At 41.2% G+C, this 24,862-nt stretch overlaps 1 protein-coding gene across 6 annotated transcripts in view; it reads left to right on the top strand.

Moving 5' to 3' along the window:
* Nucleotides 1–24,862, top strand: part of LOC140486208 (interleukin-1 receptor accessory protein-like 1) — a 1,398,735-nt gene that overhangs the window by 631,469 nt on the left and 742,404 nt on the right. The window contains exon 1 of one of the 6 annotated variants that reach the window (XM_072585031.1): nucleotides 20,292–20,353. The exons of the other annotated variants lie outside the window; for them this stretch is intronic. The gene's annotated coding sequence lies outside the window, so the exon portion shown is untranslated. Of the gene's footprint in view, nucleotides 1–20,291; nucleotides 20,354–24,862 lie in introns of those variants that run through there. 6 annotated transcript variants of the gene reach the window in all.

The raw sequence follows: 24,862 nt of genomic DNA, 5'->3' as shown, positions 1-24,862 counted from the left end.
CAGGCTCTCTCAGGACTTGAAGGCAAGATTAAATCTCCTCATGAAGCCTTCCGAATGTCCCTGGAGCACTTCCTTCTTTTGATTAGAGACTGAGAGAGTGTACTATGAAATTAGTCTTTTGACTGAAAGGATAGTTTTTGTTTGAAATTGTCCTGGTGTTGCTGTAAAACTTAATGGTTGTATAGAAATGTTTCGCTTGTAGTGAAGATGGATTGTCAATATCCAACTTTCAGAATTTGCCTTTCATATCTGAAACTTTCATAGACTAAAATTGTTTTAAGATTGACTCTGTTGTTTCTCTTGTCCTTCTAGATGGCAGTGGATATGGGTTTGGAAGGTGCTGGTGAAGGAGTCTTGGTGAATTTCTGTGCCATGGAATTTTCACACCCCTTGTGTGCAGTTTTGGCAGCACCATTGTGTCAATTAGATGCCTACTAGGTGCCTCACTCTGCCAGCACAGAAAATAGCAATTTAGTTGCTACTAAATATCAGTGGTAGAGGGAGTGGATGCTTGTGGGTGTGGCATCAGTCAAGTGGGCTGCTTTGTCTTGGATGGTGTCAAGCTTCTTGAGTGTTTCTGGAGTTGCAACTGACAAGGTAAATGAGGAGTATTCTATCACACTCCTGTCTTGTGCCTTGTAGATAGTGGACAGACACTGGGGAGTCAGGAGGTAAGTTACTCACTGCAGTTTTCCGAACCTCTGACCTGCTTTTGTAGCCACTTTATTTGTATGATGAGTCCAGTTGAGTTTCAGGTCGATGGTAACCCCAAGGATGTTGATAGTCAGGGATTCAGTGATAGTAATACCACTGAATGTCAAATGGCAGTGTTTTGATTGATTGATTATGGTCTCTTATTGATTATGGTCATTGCCTGGCATTTGTGTGAAGCAGATGTTACTTGCCATTATCTAAGCCTGGATATTGTCCAGGTCTTTTTGAATTTTGGATATGGACTGCCTCAGTATCTGAGGAGTTGTGAATGCTGCTGAACATTGTGCAAACATCGGCGACTTCCCCACGTCTGACCTAATGATGGAGGGAATGTCATTGATGAAGCAGTGGAAGATGGCTGGGCCCAATGACATTATCCTGAGGAACTCCTGCAGAGATGTCCTGGTGTTTAGATGACTGACCTTCAAAAATTACAACCATTTTCCTTTGTGTCAGGTATGACTCCAAGCCAGCAGAGAATTTTCTCCCTGATACCCATTGACTCTAGTTTTGCTAGGCCTCCATGATGCCTTGGAAAAATGTGACGTTGATAAGAAGGCCTGTCACTCTTACCCCACCTCTAGAATGTCTTTGCCTCTTCATCTCGTGAATGAATTAAAAAATGTATTTCAACTCCAATCCATTTTGTCACAAAGGCATAAATATGATTTGCTTTCCTAATTGATTGCTGTACTTGAAAAAAAATTGCAATTTGTATACAAAGGCACCCAGGCCCCTTTGACTCTCCACATTTCCCAGTTATTTCTATTGTTTTTGTATCAAATTGGGTGTCTTCACATTTCTCCACATTGTATGCCACTGGCCATGTTCTTGCCCAAAGGTTTAACTCGACCAAATCCTTTCCTTTGCATCCTCCTCATAGCTTAGTATCTATGTAACTTTGCATTGTCAGTATACAAAGATGCATTACACTTATCTCACTAAATTGATTGCAAGTAGAGGAGGCCTGGGTAGTGATTTGTATGGTAACTTAGTAGTTACAGTCTTTCAACCCAAAAACTGCCCTGTATTTTCTAGCCTGTATTTTGTCTGTTAATCGACGCTCAATCCCTGTTAATGTATTACACCATGAGATATGATTGTCGTGCAATAAACTTTTGCAGCACTCTGTCAAATACTTTATGAAAATCTAAATTCACCCCAGCAGTTACTTATTCCAAAAACTACAAACGATTCGTCATTTGGTGGATTATAAAGACAATTCTAGGATCTAATGGCAGAAAGGAATATACACAGGGGTTGTGTGAGAGATCTTGAAAATCTGAGAGAGATCAGTTTAGTTGTGAATAATTTGAAAGTAGAGAGAATATTTTGTGTCATGCTAAAGTGGGTAAGACAGTGGGGATTTTTTTCAGTCATACTGAGTATGAATATAAGGAAACTGAAAGGAAATCTTATAAATTAAAGAAAACTGAAGTGATAACTACAAAAAGACACAAAACAACTGTGAGAAGATGTCAAAACATTAAAAATTGTGAAAATTTTTGGGTTTAATGTGATACTCTGAAGGATGAGAAAGAAAAGATAATTATGTTTTTCATGTATTTCATGCAATCCTTGTCCTTCAAAATCAACATAGGAAACTATAAGAATAAGGTTCACTAATTCAGACAGAGTCTGCTGTGTTAAATATGCAAACCTGTGAACAGATAAGACTGTCCTAATTACAGGTGCTTTACAAGTAACAAAAGTTTTATTATTCATGCACATTTTACTGAAATACTATATGAACACATAATGTGCTTTTCTGAAATGTCTTTCTTTATTGTTTAGCAGAACTGATAACCTGTTATTTTAAATAGGTGAAGGGTTTTCCCAGAATAGCTTAAAGAGGAATTTTCAAAGGAACATGTAAGCACACGCACACAATGTGATTTCAGAGTCCAGCAATTCTATTGAAAAAGAAAACATATCTTAAAATAATGGAACACAATTTTTCATAGTCCAACTCATTTGTCTAACTCATTGCTGCATTTGTAACTTTGGCCTCATGCAGAGAATTTGATTAATTTAATGCAGATGGGAAGGAAACTGGGCAATTGACATTCAGATTAAACTTAAAGGAAAGTATCCACCTCATAGTATAGCTAGCTTGCTATAAGAAGGCAAGCCTTTTTGAAAAAGGTGAAGGTTTTATTTGAGGTTGGGGTTTTTCTCATAACCTGTCAGATATGGCAAGTACTGCAGAACCTTGCTACGTCCTTGTGGATCTGCGGCTAATATAATTGCTGGCTGAAGCAAACTTGGATTTTGCATGTATTAACAAATCAAATAATTGGAATTTTGTGAGCTATCTGTAATATTTTCATACAGTATCTCACCAGCACCTCTACCTTGATGGATCACAGCCCACTGTTCATTCATAGGTACAGTGCTTGAAGATTTCTCCATTTCAGCATCTCATCTTTAATGTAATATTGCGGGACTACTCATTGTGAGCAGATTGAGCTGGTGTTAACTGTGCTCCAGCTTGGTGGGCAGCCACCAAGGATGTTCTTTTATGAACGCCTTGGAATCTTCTCCACTCCCCAGAAACATTTCTGACAGTCAGACTGCTTGGTAGTGGGGTGGGTGGTGGGCTATAGAAGGGCCATTGCAAGCAGGATTGAAACCTTTCAGGATCTGGTAAGACCAGATCAGCATGGAGGATGGCATATTGCTATGGGGAGCAAGGGTGATTATCCCAAGTAAAGATCACCACCAGATACTGACTGAACTCCACCAGGACCATCCAGAGGTTTCCAAGTTGAAGACATTGGCAAGAATGTGTGGTGACTAAGGTTTGATGCTGACATAGCTGTGTTGGTGGGGCAGTACCCAGAGTGCCAACAAGGACAAAGATTGGTACGAGCAGCACCCACACATTCGTGGGAATGGCTGGGAAAACCCTGGACTTGATTGCATTTCGATGATGCTGATCCTTTCATGTTGGATACGCATAAAGTTCATTCAACAAACTTAGGGATGACAGTAGAGAAACTGTGAGCATGATTTGCGATACATGGACTGCGAAAAGCATTGGTTACAGACAATAGGACTTCATTTACTAGCAGGGAATTCAAATATTTCCTCAAGTCCAATAGCATTCGGTACATAAGGACAGCTCCATACCATCCGTCGTCCAATAGTCTAGTGAAAAGAGCAGTCCAAAGATTGAAAGCAGGTTTAAACAAGTAGCCTACAATGTGACTTGATGCCAAACTGTCCTGGTTCCTGTTCAATTATAGGAACACCCTTCAACGAACAGCAGGGTTAGCTCCAGCAGCGTTGCTGATAGGGAGAAAACTCCACACCAGGTTAAACCTGATATTCCCAGGCCTTGGTGGGGTAGGGGTGAAGGGTCAGGGGTGAAGTGGCAGCAAAAACATTTAAGCCATCCAAATGAGACAATTTAAGAACAAAGACCATAACGACTAGGAGCAGGAGTAGGCCATTTGGCCCTTCGAGTAAGCTCCGCAACATCATTCAGACAATGAAGTTTTGGGCTGGAGCCATGGAAATGGCCCTGTATGGGTGTGAGGTGAGGTTGACGCGAGGTCATGTCCCATGACTTACAAAGTTCAGATCAGTGATACAGTCCTGAACAAACATGTGGATCACCTGAAAGCTGTTACCTTGCAAACAGGTTAGGAGCAAAACATACCTGGCCCCTCAGAACAGCTGGAAGGCTTGTCAGAAACTTGAAGTTTATCCCCCTCATCTAGTATTTAGGAATTCGTGATTGATGCAACCTCAATACCTTTACCACCAGAAGAGGAGGAACCTCTCCTGAGATGCTCTAGATAAAAGAGGCTGGCAATGATCCAGTACACACCTCCCGTGTCAGAGTCTGAGTCAGAGGAACCAGACTTGGGGCGTAAACATTGCAGAAAAAGCTGCAAGCAAAAGACCAGGCCAATGTTCCTGGACTTAGCCCTGACTGACCAATATAACCAGGAGATTAGAATCTCTTCAGTTTGAGGGGACTGTCTCCAAGCTGGCTGGCCACAACTGTACTATGCACAACAAAACAACACAACATTCCTGGCTTATGCCTAAAATGTCGACTCTCCTGTTCCGTGGTGCTGCCTGACCTACTGTACTTTTCCAGCACCTCACTTTTCGACAACAAAATAAAGGGTGACTTGGTGACAGGATACCAACTTCTGTGCAGTTACCTCAGAGACTGGGAGATCGTCTGCTTACAGTGCTACCTCAGCTTCAACAAACTGAGCTTATCTGACCACAGACTGTGTGAACGCTTGATTGGGGAAAATGCCAGATATATTCTCTTGTGGCTGTTTGGTCTCTCCAACCTAAATAGATATCTCAAAGACCACTGGGGATGGAATTACCTTTGTTCCTGCAAAGGCATTGCCAAGAAGTGCTATTTGCAGGAATGCTGGGTATGACTCTCACGGTCACTGGTCCTGATACAAAGTCACACTCTTGATACACACTCTTGATAAAGGGGAATGGACCTTCCTCCTGTCCCTTTTATCAGCATGTGGGCTCTTAGTACACTCTCTGGAGGGAAGGCCATGTCTTTTCCCAGCAGTAGAGTGTGGCTGGACCCTTAGTATCACATACAGACTTGCTTGCCCTTCCCTGGGAAAAAATGGTAATTCTTCCTTTATATACAAAATCCCAAAAACTCTCATGGATTTTATCAACCTCATCCATACTACCAGGAATGCCTTTACAGAGAACTAGCCTTGCAGTTAGAGCTACACCCTCGTCAGTTATGTGGTCTGTCTAAATGCCATTTTCTGTATTGGATGTGCTCTGATAAATCCCACAGTATTATTCCTCTCCTGTAGCCTCTAGCAATTGGCTTGGACATGTCCTATCTTTTGGTAATTAAAACTGGCTGGTGTCTTGGTCCCACCTATATTTTCAGTCACCTATTTATATCCAGAGGAAAGCCTCCAGCATTTCTCCTTCTCCCATGGGCACTCAATTTCCTGTCATACTCACCACTTTGATCCTTTTGGTGACCACGGGAGGGCTTTATTTAAAGGAGTTTGTGGATCAGCCCATAATCATTGACTGGTGTGACTACCTGCCCTGACTCAGTCACTCTCTGTTCCCTGAGGTGGATATTTATAGGGAAGGGAATGGGTTTTTAAACTCCTTGAGGAGAATTATTTCTGGATTTTTCACAAGTGGCTTCTATCTTAAGTGCCTGTACGTAATAGTCAAGAACAAATTATTTAAGCCTTTCAAATTCCATGTACATCTGATCAATTCTATTTCCCGAGCATTTGGAATTTTTAATGGTACACCTCTGGCATTAATTGGTGTGTACCTAGCTAGCCTTTTATTACTTGCTCATAATCAGTGGCACTTGCCTTAGGCAAGAGGAATTTAATTTTGTGCAGTTTCCCTGAAAGCTTACTCTGTGTAAGGGTTTATTTCCAGTATCCCTGGTCCATCAGGTTTACTCTAAATATTAATAATGTAAGGCAGTTCTACAGTAGAGTATACCCAGTGTTCTCTGAATAAGCAAGGCACACTATGAAAAAACCTGCAAAAAAACTTACCCATTTAACACTTACAGTCACAAGTCAACTTGTCCAATGATCGGACCAAAACAGGTGATCAGCCAACCCGATCCCAAACTCTAGCCACTAATCAGACAACTCCTTTCCAAGCTCACTAACTGTCCTCTGAGGCATTCTTTGTTTCTACTCTTTCCATACAGTCAAGCTGTCATTCAAACTTTGATACTCTCTAGTCTCCAGCAAATGATCAGGTTGACTACTGACAAGCATCACAGATATGTTTTCTGTCATGACCATTTTGATTGATTGCTTGTGCAATGCATGTGTCTCCATGGAAAGAGACTTCTCCCTTTCACTTAATGAACTTTGATCTTCAGCCAGCTTGTTCAGGCTGTTCACCACCTTTATGTCATCCAATCAATCATATGATATTTACACTGCACATTTCTATGACAATCGCAAATTGTTAATTGATTGATAGTCAACATTACTCATTGTATCTGTTTTAAACAGAACTTTAGTCTTTCAGAGTTAATGTGACAGTCTGTTACTGCTGAGTTACAGTGCTCACTATAACTACACATACATTACTTCAATATAACAAAAATACATTCAAACCGACGGCCTTTTTAATCATGAGTTCATCAACAGGTTTCCTATGTTTTTCTCCCTTCCCATTTCATTTATGTTGAGAGATTGGACAAATGGGGCTGTTTTCTTTAGAGCAAAGGGGATTGAGAGGTATAACATTGCAAGGTATAACATTGAGATTCTGAGACAGGGTAGACTGGAAGAAACTTTTCCCCTCTTTGGAGGGATCAGTGACCAATGGCATAGATTTAAGGTAAGGGGCATAATGTTTCGTGGAAAAAAAGATGAAAAATCTTTTCACCAAGAAAGTGGTGGGAATCTGGAACTCACTGCCTGAAAATGTGGTAGAGACAGAAGCCCTTATAACATTGAGAAATATTTAGATGTACACTTGTGATGCTACAACATATATGATTATGGACCAAGTGCTGGAAAATGAGATGAGAATAGTTTGCTGGTTGGTTTCGACCAGCGCAGATTCAATGGGCCGTAGGACCTTTTTATGTGCTGCAGATTTCTATGAATGTTTTGGCGAAACCAGCAAATTCAGGTTAACATCTCAAATAATAGGGAGTAATGTTTAGCTGCCACTTTAATGCCCATGTTACCTGCTCAAAAGAGATAAAGAAAACTCTTACATCGGCCTCCTCAAATGTAGGAATTCAATGAGCAAACAGCATTGCCTGATTTCTCATGTCTGAGGTAGTGGTGTCTTCATGGATACAGAATGATTCTTGCTTCTCAGCTCAAAATGTTGCAGTTCAAACTCCTTTTGCCACAGTTCTTTTTATTCTGAAATACATACTTTTATCCTTGCTCTTTCCATCTCTCTTTTTCAATCCTTTTCTTTTTCTTTAAAGTTTGACTTCTGCTGCTCCTATTTTAATCCCTGTCCCCCTACTGTATTGATTTAATCCAACTCCATTTCCACCTGCATTGCAGTAGCCACCCACTTTAAAATTTCAGGTGCTCTGGCGAAATTCTAATCCTAACTACCTTGCTAAATATTTCAACTGCTTGAGGGACAGAACATTTAACTCCTCAAAAATGAGTTATTCTAAATCTGCTCGGGTGGTTCTGGTATTGAATACGAGCATGTCAATATTGTAGCAATGCAAGTCAAATTTGTTTCAGTATGACAATTTCTCCAAAGTTTTGTTTCATCTGTGTTCAGTTTGCAGTGTTTGCTACCACCAGATCCAGGACGAGGTGCCCAATTTGTTACATTTCAAGATGTGATACTTCAAACTATTGAGTCTCAAGTGAAAAGAGATGAACGAGCTCCCATTCTTTATTCATCCACCCCCTCGGTGGTTGCAACAGACAGTGTATCTCAAACCATTACGCTCTTGCAGGGCGGCACAGTGGCACAGTGTTTAGCACTGCTGCTTCACAGCGCCAGAGACCTGGGTTCAATTCCTGCCTCAGGCACATTCTCCCTGTGTTTGCATGGGTTTCCTCCTTGTGCTCCGGTTTCCTCCCACAGTCCAAAAATGTGCAGGTTAGGTGAATTGGCCAGGCTATATTGCCCGTAGTGTTAGGTGAAGGGGTAAATGTAGGAGAATGGGTCTGGGTGGGTTGCTCTTTGGAGGGTTGGTGTGGACTTGTTGGGCCGAAGGGCCTGTTTCCACACTGCAAGTAATCGAATCTTGGCTGCATTAGCTCTCACTGCTTATTCACTGATTCCCTTGTTTGGATGCACTCAGGTTAATTTAGAAAATATCTCTTCCTTTGTGGATGACTTTCTCCCAGACTAAGAACTTATGTTTTAAAAGGAGCCAATTTAGCCATGTCTTTTTGAAATAACAAAAATAGTGAGTTTACTAATATCCACACACATGAAGAAATACTAATGCAACACATATTGACACAGATTAGAATTAAGAGGTTAGTCCAGAAAGATCAAATTAAAGTGAAAGTTCTATTTATAAATCTCTGAATTGAGAAGACCAGAGAGGACAATGTTGTAGCTGTTATTGAGTTGCACTGTAAACTGCTAGAGGAAGTGGTGGATGTAGGTGCAATTAGAACACTTCAGAGTCATTTGGATCAGTACATGAATAAGAAAGGTTTAGAGGGGTGTGGGTGAAGTGCAGCCGAGTGGGCCTCGTTTAGTTTGGGAACATGATTGGTGTGAACTCGTTGGATCTAAGGATCTGCTTCCATGCTTTTGTCAGTTGAACAGACAATTTTCAAGATGCATGATTTTGGAAGATGGTTAATGGAAGCTCTTTTGTCATGATTACTTTTAAAAAAAAATAGTTTGCAACATTTATTCAGGTAGAATTGGCCTTTCTTTGCCTATGGTTGGCTGCTGCTTGTTCTTGAACAATGGCTTGTACAGCATACTGCACCCACTGTAACTCATCACAGCATAGTACTAACACAGACCAGTATTAAAGCATGTTTTTAACCACCCTTTTGTATATTCCTGGAAGTGGAAACAACAAAAATTTCAGCAAGGATTTGTCTTCTGCTGAGAGTGGCTACTGCAGGCAAGAAATAGCTGCCTCATTATCACAAGTTATTCAGTCACTTTGAAATGTCTTTGACATCTTTCAGCATTATGTTACATTTGTCTCATTTTGCAGCCAAACACTTGACTCACATTCGCAGCAATTTTGTCTCTGTATTAGTCATCTTTTAAGAAATACCTTTTGAAATTAAAGGTTTAAGTATTGCTAAAGTATTTCAGCATTCCAACCAATCATTTTAGCAAAGTATAGTATTCACACATTTCAACACAGATGTAACAGTTGCTTGGGAAGAAAATTTGAGGGTAGTGTGTCTGACTCCAGATCAGAATGTCTCATTTTCAAATCACATCAGCTTATGGTGTGTGGCTGATATTTAATAATTGACGATGATATGGTGGCTCAATGGTTAGCACCAAGTACCGGGTTCAGTTCTAGTCTTGGGTTACTGTCTGTGTGGAGTTTGCACATTCTCCCCTTGTTTGCGCAGGTGTCCTCTGTGGCACTCTGGTTTCCACCCATAGTCTAAAGGCACGCAGGTGAGGGGGATTGACCTTGTTAAATTACCCATAGTGACCAGGGATGTGCAGGTTAGGTGGATTTGCCATGGGAAGTATAGGTATACAGGGATAGGAGGGGCCTAGTTTTGGGTGGGATGCTCTTCCGAGAGTCAGTGCCGACTCAATGGGTTGAACAGCCCCTATCTGCACTGTAGGGATTCTATGAGCTTATGATTTGCTTATAAAGAATGAAGATGCAATGTATACAAACCCTTGAGGACAGCACTGGGATGACATGACCACTGTTTACAGATGCACGACATATTCAAGAAGAAAAAGCCTGATCCAGTAATCAAGGATTGTAAAAATAAGAAAATACCTTTTCCAACATAACCATCATCTTCCATGAAGGGTTTTGTGAGATTAAAAGGTCACTTGATTTTCATGGGACAGCCACCTTATTCACCATGCAGAGCTTCTCTGCAAGGGAAATTCAGAAGATTAAAGACATTCCAGAGAATGTAATATACTGACCAATTTACTTTTGCAAGCATGAAGCTCCCAGCCAAATGCAAAAAGCCCCTCCAGTGTAGAGATATATTACAGACTATACAGAGTTAAGGAGAGAATCAATATCTCCAATCTTCAAATTAAAGGCCTACTAACTTTCCAAGATAAAAGAGAACACATTACACAGGTGTTTGGCATTTGTCAACCCAGCTGTCGTGAAGTTTATTTACCACACCATTTGCAAGGTTCCAATATCATTGCACACATAGGCTGGGGTTTTGATGGTACTGTACTTCATATAGCCATGGCAGATCGACTACACTGACACCATCATACTGAGAAAATGATTAAAAGCAAGTCACTTATGCCTTTTATGCCTGAACACGAGTGACATTCATTGCCTCCACTCTGTATGATATGGAACCTGTGATACAATGCAACAGAAAATATTGTTGCTAAGGAAATGATGTTGGATATTGCCACCCAATCTGATAATGCCATGACAACTTGGCCAGGAGAAGTTAGAGCATTTTATATTCTTGTAAGGTAAAGCTCCACATATCTTCTAATAGTCTGGGAACAATATCTAACCTACTAATATAACCTGTACCTTATTGCTATCATAGTATAAATTATGTGTTGTTTAGGGTAAGAACCTCTTCTCCTAAAGACTCGCAAGTTACTTTCCTCAAACTCTGTAAATCAAGTGAGCCCTTAGATCTATTCACGGAAAGAGAATGATTACAGCAGGCTACTCTTACCACAGGCAGGTAACAGTTGACAATGCAGCAATTCCAAAAGTTCCCTTTCACTCGGAGCAACTAATCACACAAATTGTGTCTGAAGGTAAGCAACACATTTGCAGGCATTTTATTCCGACTCTGTACATGCATTGGGAAGATGAGGGTATTTTTTGTCTTCAAACCTTTTAGGCTTTGTGTCTCTTCTTACAAAATAATGGGCATCATCATTCCTAATATTGACTTTCCCTGCATTCCTGGCAGGAGCCATGCTAAACCAGACTGCTGTTGTCATAAGCTTGTGTCGAACTTTTGATGTCCTTGAGTGTGGCTCAGAGATGGACACAACACAGTTGACACGATTATTAGCTGATATTTTACGAATCATAGCTTTCCTGGCTTCAGCCCATTGAAAACTGCAATTTCTTCCACAAGCTTGACATTCAAGCTGATACTAGAAAGGGCAGTAGTTGTTAGTATGAATTCAAGCTGCAAACTTGTCACTGTACTTTTCTTTTGGGATATTTATATTTTCTGAAGATTTACTGTGGGTAAGTCTTGCAATAGAATCTTTAAAAAACTCTAGTTTACATTTTTTTAATACTCTCATCGAGTTGGCCTTTGACATCTGATGACCATGGATCAAGTTCCATTCATGATGATGTTTTATGACCAGGGAGGCTGTTTAAATCAGATTCATCAGCTTGCTTTGCAGCTTCCATCTATGACCAACTCATCATTCTGCACAGCATACAGTGATGGGATAATGTATAATCACTGACTGTGTCCCAGGCAAGATTTGCTGTGTGGGCCCACTAATGAAGAATACAACTGCTGTTGCTGGTAAGAGTAATTTGGTGAAGCGATCGCTATCGTGGAAAGGCAAGGGCAGGACATTTGAAATTGAATAAGATGTTATGCCCCCAACCTATTGTCTTCCAGTGTCACCTGTTTAGAAAAGGTAACATTGTACTGTTTGACTGTCCCAAAGGATAAAAAATGATTATCCTGTCTAAAGCCTAGACAAAATATCCAGGCATTAACCTTTATAGTCCTGTTTGTCTTCACAGTGCACATTTGGAAAGAGCTGATGACCTATATTTAAGTACAGGTCTTTTATATCACTTTCCATCAACCTCCATTCGAGGGTTAACTTCGCCCTAAAGAGCTCCTTTGTATCTGCTTGTGTGTGGGGCCAAGAGGCGAAGGTCTATCATGTATGGCCATAAATAGCAAAATTTGTTTCAAAATCCAATTAATTTTCCGGGTTTTCAGAGGACAGTAAAGCAAGATTTCTCACTCTGTTATGATCCCAGATGCATAATTTGTCAAGTGGCATAACTTGCTGGAGCCATACTGGTGACCTTAACTGATATTTCATCGCGTTTGGAAATAATGTGCACGTTTTCTGCTGTCTGTGACCTTGAAACGTTGCAGCCTGTCAGATCACATTGGAACAGATGGTACCTAATTTGAAATAGCTGATATTAAGTGGAAGCAAAGCAATAATAATAATATCAAAATGTATGGGAAAAAACTGAGAGCGTAACATTTTGCAAAGGGACATTTTGATGAGGTGCTCAATGAATAACGGTGTAGAAGTTTCATATTTAAGGATATAACAAGAAATGCGTTCTGATTTTAAAATTTGAACACATTTTGCAAATTAAATATGTTCTAGACTTGTGCATTTTTAAAAAAATTATATCTCATTTTTAATTTATTTCATTTTTCAAAGTTCCCATACATCAATCTCCAAGAGTGATATACATGGCATGTTCCTAGCCCTCACCAATTGTCACCGTGTACAAGTTTGATTGTTGCCTGATTTTGCACTATTGTCCAACACCAACTAAACCACATTACTTTTTTTGAAATTCTTAGGTATGTTTCAGGAGCTGGATGCATATAAATCTGCTTTGACAATGGGCCTTGTGAATCCCTTTGATTTTCTATTATCCTAGTCCTAGCAAACATGATTGTTAAAATATAGTCCAGCAGTGTGGCATGAAGATTGCTGTTCTGTGCATATACTGTGAAGGAAACAGCCAGGAGATTTGTATTGATGCGATGCAGTTCATAAGTTCAGTATATCCCAAGGCACTTTACAGCTAATAAAGTATTTTAAAAGTTTTTTTTGTTGCAATGCAAGAAATGTCACAGTCAAATTGCATTCAACAAAAAGTGGTAACATAGTCTTGGTTGAGAAATAGTATTGGTTAGGATACAATGGAAAACTCGAGTTCCTTTTCAGTAATAGTACCATTGGGACTTCTGTGTCCATGAGAGAGAAGGTGCCTTGTTTAATGTTCCTCTGAAACACAGTATAATTAGAGCTACAGCGTATTCTCAACAGTGCACTAGCATATCAGTCCACAATTTGTTCTCAATTCTCTGGAGTGGGGCTTGAATGTTTCTATTAAGACTGTGTGTACTCTTAGCACAAAGGATAGATCTTGTGCAATAAAACGAGGTCAGTCATGTGGTATAATACTGTAAGGTGTTGCAACGACTCAGTATTATGACCACTGAGTAAGGGGTTCAAGGGTATCTTATTGGCATCAGAATTTATTACAGAACCAGGAATAATACATTCCTAAACTGCATCTTCTAAAGAAGTAATCTCACTTTTCATGCCATTTAATGCCATATTTGGTTGCACAAAGTGAAATTACTGCTTTATACTTGGCAGCCAGTTCTGGAAGGTGAAGACCAATCTTTTAGTAACTGTTCTTCTGGAAATTCTGCCCCTTGATCCAAAAATGTTTCCTGTGCATCAGATAATCTGCACAGACAAAACTCTGTTATTATTTAAATTAAGCCACCTCAAGAAATTGTGCAATGAATGCACTTAATATCTATGCTATTAATGTGATGATTTAATTGATACCATGGAAAACAAATGGTTGAAGTTGAATAAAAAGATGGTGAATTTCCAAAACAGTTCCCTGAACTGACAGCACAGCAGAAGAATGACAGAAATTGCAGGAAAATAGCATAAATTACATGTTTTATGTAACTTTTCCAATGAAGTTACAGTTGTCCAGGCCATCAGTGTCTAATTATCTTCAGACACCCCTCACGACATTCATCTTCAAATTCCTTTATGCTACTGTCATTAATAAAACAATTAACTAACATTTCTTCATCTTTACTCACATGGCAAAAATACATTCCGGATTGTATGATTGGCAAATACCTTACCATTGTACTGGCCAGTTCAATGTGTGCAGTTCACCCAACTTGATCTGTTTGTGTATCTTGCTAAATGATCCAGGTTAACAGAAACAGACATGGAACCTCTGATTAATGTCCCAAGTATCCTTACAAAATGAAAGCTTTTTTTTTGTCCCTGATACTGGTCTTGAATCAATAAATTTAATTGGACATACTACAAACTCTAATTGAGAGTCTGTAGCTTTCTGTAAGGATTGTTCCCGGTCTTTAATGAATAGTTTCAAACTGCCTCATAGATATTCTAGAGATTTCAGTGAATGACTTCTGGCCTCTCTGGATAGATATTCATTCATGATTAGACTGGATACATTCCTTTAGGTTGTGTAGCTTACTTCTGAACAATGTTCACACTTCGCTACCCGAAGCTCAAAATATAAAATCTCACAGATATTTGATTTAAGGAGGTCCTACTCAAGCTATGAGAGGTTTTTGTCACTGTAGAACTAAAATAAGCTCTTCCTGATCCCACATCTTAAGGTAGAGTTTCTGAGTTGTGGATATAAAATTGTGAATTGGCATTTCTTGTGCAAATTAAAACCATTTGAAAAGGGATTCATCACTAAGTTACACTGAATGTAAAATCTGCAATAAGTGAGCAGAATATGACAGCATTTGAAAGATATGAATTTTAAAAGAAGTTCTCTGTTATGTTTAAGTGTAGTAATTTCATCAAGTTTGATTTGTGCAACTGCAAAATTGTTTATTTTTCCTCAAGTTAAACCCTTGTAAGAGGTGTCTAATTTACCATCCATAAGTAGTCCAATTTTAAATGACTGAAAATGACCTTAAAAATATACAAAGTTATCTTCTAGTTACATTGAGGTACAGTAACCAGCTCCTTCGTAAATGAACAGCGTATTGAAACCTTAATACGACCTGACTAACGTTGTGCTCAAAAGGATGACACAGAAATATGTGGTTGTACATGCTAGGAATGGATTGACAGGTTAGGTCTCTACTCTCTTTGGGGGTGGGGTGGGGGTGGGTGGGGGGGGTGCGGTGCGGAGCGGAGGTGAAGGAACAGACTAAGAATTAATAGAGGTCATTATAATAATGAAATGTTTTGATTGGGTGAATACAGGGACATTTTTTCCACTTGAAACAAACAGAGTAACTGGAGAACATCAGTATAATATGTATGAAATAGGGAATTTAGAGGAAAATTCTTTACCCCAAAATTTATGAGAATGTGGAACTTTCTATCACAGAGTGTTTGGATACCAAGCAAAATGAAGGACCAGAGACAGTGGTTAGAAAAGAGAACAAAAGGAGGAGTGGTAAGAGGCAGTCAGTATCAGTCAGAAGTGAGAGCAAATGGAGGATCCAGAAACTGCTGGCAGTTTGAGATTATTTCTTGTTGATGACAGGGAAGATCTTAACTGTTTGGTGAGTAAATGGTAAGAGGTCTGGAAGTGATGGCTGATAGGTCGAGCTCTACTCTGCTCTGTGGGACTTGATTGGCCAGGACCTGCTGAAGGTGTCTGCTTCGGGCAGGTACCATGAGTGAATCCATGAGGAAAGGCATCATCACCCTCACCTACAAGTGGAAAGGGGAGAGGGAGGAAATCAGAAATTGGAGACCAATCTCACGATTAAATGCGGATTACAAAATCTTGGCCAACCGGGTCAGGTCTGCTGTGTGATCAGCAATCCACCCTGACCAAACCTGTGTTGCACCGGGCAGGAAGATCGCTGAGAGTCTTGCACTCCTCAGAGATACATTCACCTACGTGCAGGACAGGGGGCTGGATACCTGCCTTATCAGCCTGGACCAGGAGGAAGCCTTTGACAGGATATTAGATTAGATTACTTAGAATACTTACAGTGTGGAAACAGGCCCTTCGGCCCAACAAGTCCACACCGCCCTGCCGAAGCGCAACCCACCCATACCCCTACATTTACCCCTTACCTAACACTACGGACAATTTAGCATGGCCAATTCACCTGACCTGCACATCTTTGGACTGTGGGAGGAAACCGGAGCACCCGGAGGAAACCCATGCAGACAGGGGGAGAACGTGCAAACTCCACACAGTCAGTCGCCTGAGGCGGGAATTGAATCCAGGTCTCTGGCGCTGTGAGGCAGCACTGCTAACCACAGTGCCACCGTGCCGCCCAAACATACATACATATCTCACATACATATGTGAGAGATGTTCTCTCCAAAATAGGCTTTGGGGAGGGAATCTGCAATTGGATCAGACTGCTCTACACCAACATTGTCAGCGCAGTCTCAATCAATGGGTGGGAATCAGATAGCTTCCCAGTCAGATCTGGAGTCAGGCAAGGCTGCCCTCTCTCTCCTGCCTTGTTTGTGTGCTGCACAGCTGAAAATGTGTTGCTGGAAAAGCGCAGAAGGTCAGGCAGCATCCAAGGAACAGGAGAATCGACGTTTCGGGCATAAGCCCTTCTTCAGGAATCTTTGGGCTGTTCCTTGGATGCTGCCTGACCTCCTGTGCTTTTCCAGCAACACATTTTCAGCTCTGATCTCCAGCATCTGCAGTCCTCACTTTCTCCTGTGTGCTGCACAGAGCCATTTGCCGAGTCCATCAGGAAGGATGCGAGCCTGAGAGCGGTGACTATTCCTGGCAGCGGGGGCCTGCAGGTTAAGGCCTCCCTGTACATGAATGATGTCACCGTTTTCTGCTCGGATCCGCTGTCTGTGCACAGACTCTTGTGCATATGTGATCAGTTCGAACGGGCCTTGGGAGCCAAGGTAAACCGAGGCAAGAGCGAGGCTATGCTCTTCGGGAACTGGGCCAACCAATCCTCCATCCCCTTCACCGTCAGGACTGACCACCTGAAGGTGCTGGGTATTTGGTTTGGAGGGGCTGGGGCGTGCGCCAAGTTTTGGGGGGAGCATATCAAGAAAGTGAGGCAGAAACTGGCAGGTGGAAGCTACGGTCACTCTCCATGATGGGTAAAAACCTGGTCATCAGGTGTGAGGCACTGTCAATGTTGTTTTTCGTGGCACAGGTCTGGCCTATTCCCAGAACTTGTGCCGCTGCAGTCATTCAGGCCATCTTCCATTTTATATAGAGATCAAAGGTGGTCAGGGTCCGAAAGGACTCAATGTACAAAGATCTGGGCAACAGGGGAAAAAACACGCCAAATGCCAACCTCACCCTGATGACCACCTTTGTGTGTGGCTGCATCAAGCTGTGCGTGGATCCGCAGTACGCAAACACCAAGTGTCACTACGTACTGAGGTTCTACCTGTCCCCAGTGTTGCGAAGGATGGGCCTGGCCTCGCTGCCGCAGAACGCTCCAAATAGTTGGACCATTCCATATCACCTGTCCTTCGTGTAGAAATTTATGAAGAAAAACACCTTTGACCACAAGTCCATCAGTAAGTGGTCAGCATGTAGTGTCCTTGAGACCCTTCAGGAAAAGGACAGTACGGATCCTATCGAGTGGTTCCCTGAGCAGACTGTCAAAGCCATTTGGCAGAATGCCTCATCGCCAGAACTTTCCAACAAGCACCAAGACATGGCTTGGCTGGTGGTGAGAAGGGCTCTGCCTGTGAGATCCTTTATGCATGCCCGGACTCTCTGCCACACCGCACGCTCCCTTCGAAGCAGCTGCAGGGGGGACGAGACTGTCACACACCTCTTTCTGGAATGTGCCTAAGCAAAGGAAGTCTGGAGAGAAATGCAGTGGTGTTTGTCGAGGTTCGTCCCGAGCAGCTCTGTGACACGGGAGTCCATGCTCTATGGTCTGTTCCCGGGACGCACACAGAGACAAACATCAACTGTGTCTGGAGGATCATCAACTCGGTGAAAGACCCTCTTTGGTCTGTCCGAAACCTGTTGATCTTCCAGCTGAAGGAGCTGATCCTGACTGAGTGTTGCGGACTGGCACATTCCAAGGTCCAGGACTACGTGTTGAGGTACACGTTGAAGCTTGGGTCAGCTGCCGCCAAGGCGCGGTGGGGAAAGACCACCGTGTAATGTCTGCCTGCCAAAGAACGGGGGGCCTACGCAGTAAGGGGGCTCCGCTGACGCCTCAGCTAAATATATGAATGGTAAACGTACATATGAATGATTACTCAATCTCTGTATGCAAAGAAATGGAATGTTTACGTATGTGTGGCATCACCAATTGTACAGATCATCAAAATATTTTAGGAATAAAGTATATTTTTGAAATTAAAAGAAAGTGAGTAAATGGTAAGTGGCTCAGATCTATCGTAAGTTTTAAGATTGCACAAGTGGTAGGATAAATTATGTATATAAAAAGTGTTGCTGGTTAGGGGACAGATAGGCAGGGTGGGATGGGGGCCTGGGAGGTGTGAAGCCTATGGAGTTTACAGGAATTGCTACCAAGAAGCAGATTTGGATGGTTGGGGGCTCACCAATCCTTAGATGCAGAGGCTGGAGAGTGTTCATGTTTGCCTTTGAGCTGTGTCTGGTCTCATGCTGTCCTCCAAGTGCCCAGCAGACTAGAGTAATTTTTTGGTCTTGGCCAAATACAGAGCTGGCACAGTGATGTGCTCACCAGATTATTGTCCACACTTTATTAGCCTAAACTTCACACGGTGGTATCAGTATCTAAGTTGATGGATACAGGACACACATTTGAGGTTTCATGACTCTTGTTGGCAGAGGTATGAGGAGATGGTGGCTGGGGAATCCAGCCATTTTTCTACTGTGGTAATGGAGATACTGGTGATCCCTGTGAGAGAAAAGGCACTATGACCAGTGGTTAGAAGTGGTGTGTAATGCATGACACTGACAGTGGAGTTCCTATGAGAGTTGCACGAGAATGAAGATTGGTTAGTAGGACATGACTGTTTTGGCACCTCTGCAGGAGCAGTCTCAGTCTTCTCCTGTAAGAATGAACATTGTTTTGTTATAAGGGTGAGAAACAGAATGTTTGTATCCCATGTGCATAGGCTCTCTCTGTCCTATGATGAAATGTTTTGTTTTGTACTGAGATAAAATGAGTGGTTGAGTGAGGTAAAACTGGCTGACACAGTGCAGGGGCAATCGAGTGAAAGGTGGTAAGTTGCTCTGAGGTAGTGAATCACCAATCACTATGGAAACAGTATTGAGCAAACTGTTCAAGCTGCAGACTGACAAGTTCCTGGGTCTTGAAGAACTTTGTCTTAGGGTCAAAGATTGTTTGTCTTATTTTTCCAAATTTTACTGAGTTCTGAGAAGATTCCCACAAACTCAAAAGTAGCAAATGTAACTCCTCCGTTCAAAAGGGAGGGAGGGAGATGAAAGATAGGAAAACATAGGTTTGTTAGCTTGACATCTGTTATGATGAAGGTATTAACATTGGTCATTTAAAGAGGTTATAGCTGGGGACTTACAGAAAAAAGCTCAAGGTAGTCAGAAAGATTCAGCATGGATTTGGGAAGGGGAAATCATGTTTAATCAATTTATCAGACTTCAATAAAGGAATAGCATGTGGTATGGATAAAGGGGAGCCTATAGATGTCCTGTATTCGAATTTCCAGAAGATATTTGACGAAGTGCTACAAAGGTTATTGCACAAAGTAGGAGCTCATGGTGTAGAAGGTGACATGTTGACATAGATAACAGATTAAGTCGCTGGCAGAAAATGGGTCTGCATATTTTTTTTTCAGTTTGGCAGAATATGAGGAGTGAAGTCCCTCAAAGGTCTGAGCTGAGCTAAGGTCTCAACTTTTACAAAGTATATCACTGATTTAGCTGAAGGGAGCAAAGATGGGGTCACTGAATTTGCATTTGACACAAATAAAGGGAGGAAAGTATGTTGTGAAGACGACATAACAAGGATATTGGTGAGTATGGATAAGGTGCGTGAGTGGGCAGGAATCTTGCAAGTGGTGTGTAATGTGGTAAATGTAAAGTTGTTCACTTTTCCAGGCAGAATGAACAAGCAGGTTATTAACATAAGTTAATAATTTACAATTCTGAGATGCAGAGGGATCTAACTTTTTCTAGTTAATGAGTTGCAAAGAGTTATTATGCAGGTAAGGTGAGCAATTCAGGCTAATGGAATGGTATCCTTTATTATAACAGGGATTGAACACAAAAGCAAGAATGCAATGCTTCAATTATATGAGGCATTGGTGAGACCATTTCTCAAATACGGTGAGTTCTATTGATCCTCTCATTCAAAAAAAAAACATGTAAACGTGTTGAAGATAGTTTGGAGGAGGTTTGACTAATGGTACACTGGAATGAGCGGTTGTTTTATGAGTAACGTTTAGACAGTTTAGGCTTGGTTCCACTGGAATTTGGTAGAGTGAGGCATGAAATGTGTAAGATCCTGGATGGTGATGACAAGGTGGATTTGGAAAGGATATTTCCTTTTTTGGTTCAGTCCAAAAATATAAGGGTCAGTTTAAAATTTGGTGGATGTAATTTTATGACCCAAATGATGAAAAATGTTGTCTCGTCAAAGACTTTTGAACTCGCTGTTCAGAAGGTAGTGGAGATGAGGACATTGAATATTTTTATGGGAGTGTGGAATTCAAAACACAAACTGACCAGTCACAATCTTATGGAATAGCAGAAGACTACTGCTGCTGCTCATTATTATGTTCATATGAATAGCATAGATGCACTTAAGGGGAATCTGGACAAATATAAAAAAGGACGAGAAAATAGACTGTCACAGTAGAATATTTAAATGAGAAAAAATGGAAAGTGGATTTAGTAGAGCATGAAAAATAAGTTGGTTGGGTGATATGCCCTGTTTCTGTGCACAATGTCCTGCGTAAAAGGTCAACTTAATTTTTGAAACTTGCTGGAAGGTCTGCATATGAGCAGAATCCTAATGGTTGTTAATTCACCATGCAGGTGTGGTCAGTTTTGTGAATAAGGGCTGCTTCCAATGTGATGATTTTAAAACTAGGACAAAAAAAATGCAATTTTGCCTGAATGCAGTTTGTACTTGAAGTCGCATGATATTTTGCATCAAAACTGTAACACTGGGGGAATTGTAAAACTGAACAGGAATTCCATCCCCTTATTTAAAATGATGAAATTTATCAACATTTATTCATGGTTGCACAAGTGCTTTGCAGGTGAGATACAGCTATCTAGGGTCATTTTATGAGTGCATACATGGTAGATTTTGTTTTTAAATGTGATGAGTTCTCTCTCTCCTCAAAGTAGCATTTTGAATGAATTATATTAGAAAGTGGCTTTTTTAGAAAACCAGCGACTAAGTGCATTATCTATTCTTAAATGGGGCTCGCAGAGTATAATAATCAATTGTGCAGTCTGTCTAATGAACTGCCATCATTTACCTATTGACTGTAGAAGCAATAAGCTTCTTTCTCCCACGTCATGAGCTACAAAACAAAACTATGGAAAATATTAATCAATAAACTGAAATGTTTAAAAATATTTTTAACTGTTCACTTTTCAAAATTGTGATAGTTTCAGACCCTGCATTCTACTTTTATTCAATTGTTGTCAGTAAGCAAATTCGATTGCTTAGGTGACTAATAATGGAACAAAATATTTTGCCTTTAGTTGAGTTTGTGTTTACAACTTTAGGAATAAGGATGTTTTAATGCTTTTTTTGCTATGTCCCAGGATCAACCCGACTGCTGCATTGAAGCTACAGAGTCAAACAGCATGGAAACAGACCCTTTGGTGTAACGAGTCCATGCTGACCATGTTCCCAAATTAAAAGAGTCCTATTTGCCTGTATTTGGCCATATCCCTCCAAATCGTTCCTATTCATGTACCTAACTAAATGTCTTTTTAAATGTTGTAATTGTACCTGCATCCACCACTTCCTCTGGCAGTTCATTCCACACATGAACCACTCTCTGTGTTAGAAAAAAAAAGCTTCCTCTTATATTGGTTTTAGATCTTTCTCCTCTTTCCTTAAAAAATATATCCCCTTGTTATGAGCGCCCCCACCTAGGGAAAAGACCATTGTTATACACCTCACAATTTTGTAAATTCTGATAAGATCACCCGTCAAGCTCCTATGCTTCAATGAAAAAAATCCCAATCTATCCAACTTATTTTTATAACTCGACCCCTCCATTCCTGGCACTTGCTTGGTAAATCTTTTCTGAAGCTTCTCTAGCTTAATAATATCCTTCCTATAACAGGGCAACCAGAACTGCATGCAGTATTCCATGGTCAATTTCTTGGAAAGAGTGATGACTTCAGAGACTGTTATTAGTTGTGTTCATGCTAACCAAGCTCTGCTGTATTATCATACATTGAGACAAATTTCCCTAAAAGTTGCTTGAATGAGACAATATGAACTCTGAGGGAGTTCAGAGTTTCCTTCAACTTATACAGTCAGTAGAAACAAAAAACAAGCCAAAGAAAACATTTGAGTGCTTTAAAAATGATAATTCACTTTTGAAAACAAAAAAGTCATTAAAATTTAAGGCTAATGTAGGGAATGAATTAGTAAAGCTATTGAACTTTCGAGGGATAAACATAACATTTGCAATTTTAATAAGAGAATATGCCTTGAGTGTTTTGTAGATATGTTGTTACCAAGCCAACAACCTTAATGTATTGCATATATTACATAGAAGTAACAATGTGGAAATAAGCCTTTTTAAAACATTCATTCACAGAATGTGGGTGTCACTGACGAGACCAGTGTGTATTACCCGTCCCTAACTGGACAGGTGGCAGTTCAGAGTTAAATAGAACACAGAACAGTAGAGCACGGAACTGGCTCTTTAGCCCATGATATTATGCTGAACATAATGCTGAATTATATTACTCCCTTTTGTCTACCATTGGTTCATACCCCTCCACTCATTGCATATTCATGTGCTCATCTACAAGTCCATTAAATACCCCTCATGTATCTGCCCTAGCAGCGTGTTCCAGACTCCTCCTCCTCCATGTAAAAAAAAGTCTTGGCCCTCACATCTCCTTTAAAGTCTCCCCCCTCACCATAAATGCATGTCCCCTAGTATTAGACATTTCAATTCTTGGGAAAAGATTCTGACCGTTAACCCTACCAATGCCTCTCATATAGATTTCTATCAGATCTCCCCTCAGCCTCCTCCAATCCAGCGAAACTAATCCAAGTTTTTTGAGCTTTTCCTTAGAGCTCATACCCTGTAATCTAGGCAGCATCCTGGTAAACCTCTTCTGCATTCTTCCACAGCCTCCACATCCTTCGTATAATGTGGCGACCAAATTGAACCCAATAAGTGTGGTCTAACCGAAGTTTTATAAAGCTGCAATATCACTTCCTGACTCTTGAGCTCACTGTCCCAACCAGTAAAGGCAAATGTGCCATATGCCTTCTTTACCATGCTATTTACTCATGGGAACTTTCTGGGAACTATGGACTAGGAACGCAAGATCCCTCTGTAAATGCTATTAAGATTAGATTAGATTAGATTACTTACAGTGTGGAAACAGGCCCTTCGGCCCAACAAGTCCACACCGCCCCGCCGAAGCGTAACCCACCCATACCCCTACATCTACATTTACCCCTTACCTAACACTATGGGCAATTTAGCATGGCCAATTCACCTGGCCTGCACATCTTTTGGACTGTGGGAGGAAACCGGAGCACCCGGAGGAAACCCACGCAGACACGGGGAGAACGTGCAAACTCCACACAGTCAGTCGCCTGAGGCGGGAATAGAACCCGGGTCTCAGGCGCTGAGAGGCAGCAGTGCTAACCACTGTGCCACCGTGCCGCCCATAAGTTGGATGGATAGAGTTAAGATGCAGTTCATCTCTTGAATGATAGAACAAGCTCTACAGTCTGCTCTATTCTGTATTTCACTTATTCAGGGTCCTGTCATTAACTGTATATTTTTCCTTAACATTTGATCTCCTAAAATGCAAAATCTCACACTTGTCTGGATTAAACTCCATCTGCCATTCCTCCATCCTGTATCTGCAATGAATCTATATCCAGCTGTATCCCTGACAACCTTCTACACTATCGACAACTCCACTGATGTTATATCATCTGCAAGTTTACTAACCCATCCAAATCACAAAAAGTGGGGGTCTCAATATGAATCCCTGCAGATCACCACCAGTCATGGCCCTCCAGCCTGAGAAATACCCTTCTATCACTACCCTCTGCCTTCTATGGGCAAGCCATGCGGCCAAGTCACAGTGGATCCCATTCATCTTAATCTTCTGGATGGTACCATGAGGGACCTTGTCGAAAACCTTACTAAAATCCATGTAGACAACTTCCACTACTCTACCCTCATCGGTCACCTTTGTCACCTCCTCGAAAAATTCAATCAACTTAGTATGACATGACCTGCCCTGCATAAAGCCATGCCGATTGTCCCTAATTAGGCCATACTTTTCCAGATGCAAGTAAATCCTATCTCTAAACATCCTCTCCACTGGCTTCCCTACCACTGATGTGAGACTACCGGCCTATAATTTCCTGGATTATTTCCCTTCTTGAACAGAGGAACAGCATTAGCTACTCACCAGTCCTTGGGGAACTTTCCAGTGGCTACAGAAGATACAAAAAACTTGGTGAAGGCCCTGGCCATCTCCTCTCTTGCTTCTCTCAATAATCTGGGGTATCCCATCAGATCCCATCTTGCACTGGAGACTTATCCAGCTTAATGCTCTTCACGAAATCCAGCCAGACCAGGTAAGGATGGCAATTTCCTT

This window comes from Chiloscyllium punctatum, chromosome 15 (assembly GCF_047496795.1).
Source record: "Chiloscyllium punctatum isolate Juve2018m chromosome 15, sChiPun1.3, whole genome shotgun sequence".
NCBI lineage: Eukaryota > Metazoa > Chordata > Chondrichthyes > Orectolobiformes > Hemiscylliidae > Chiloscyllium > Chiloscyllium punctatum.
Note: the sequence above shows the minus strand (reverse complement) of the source record. Positions and strands in the feature narration are given on the sequence as shown.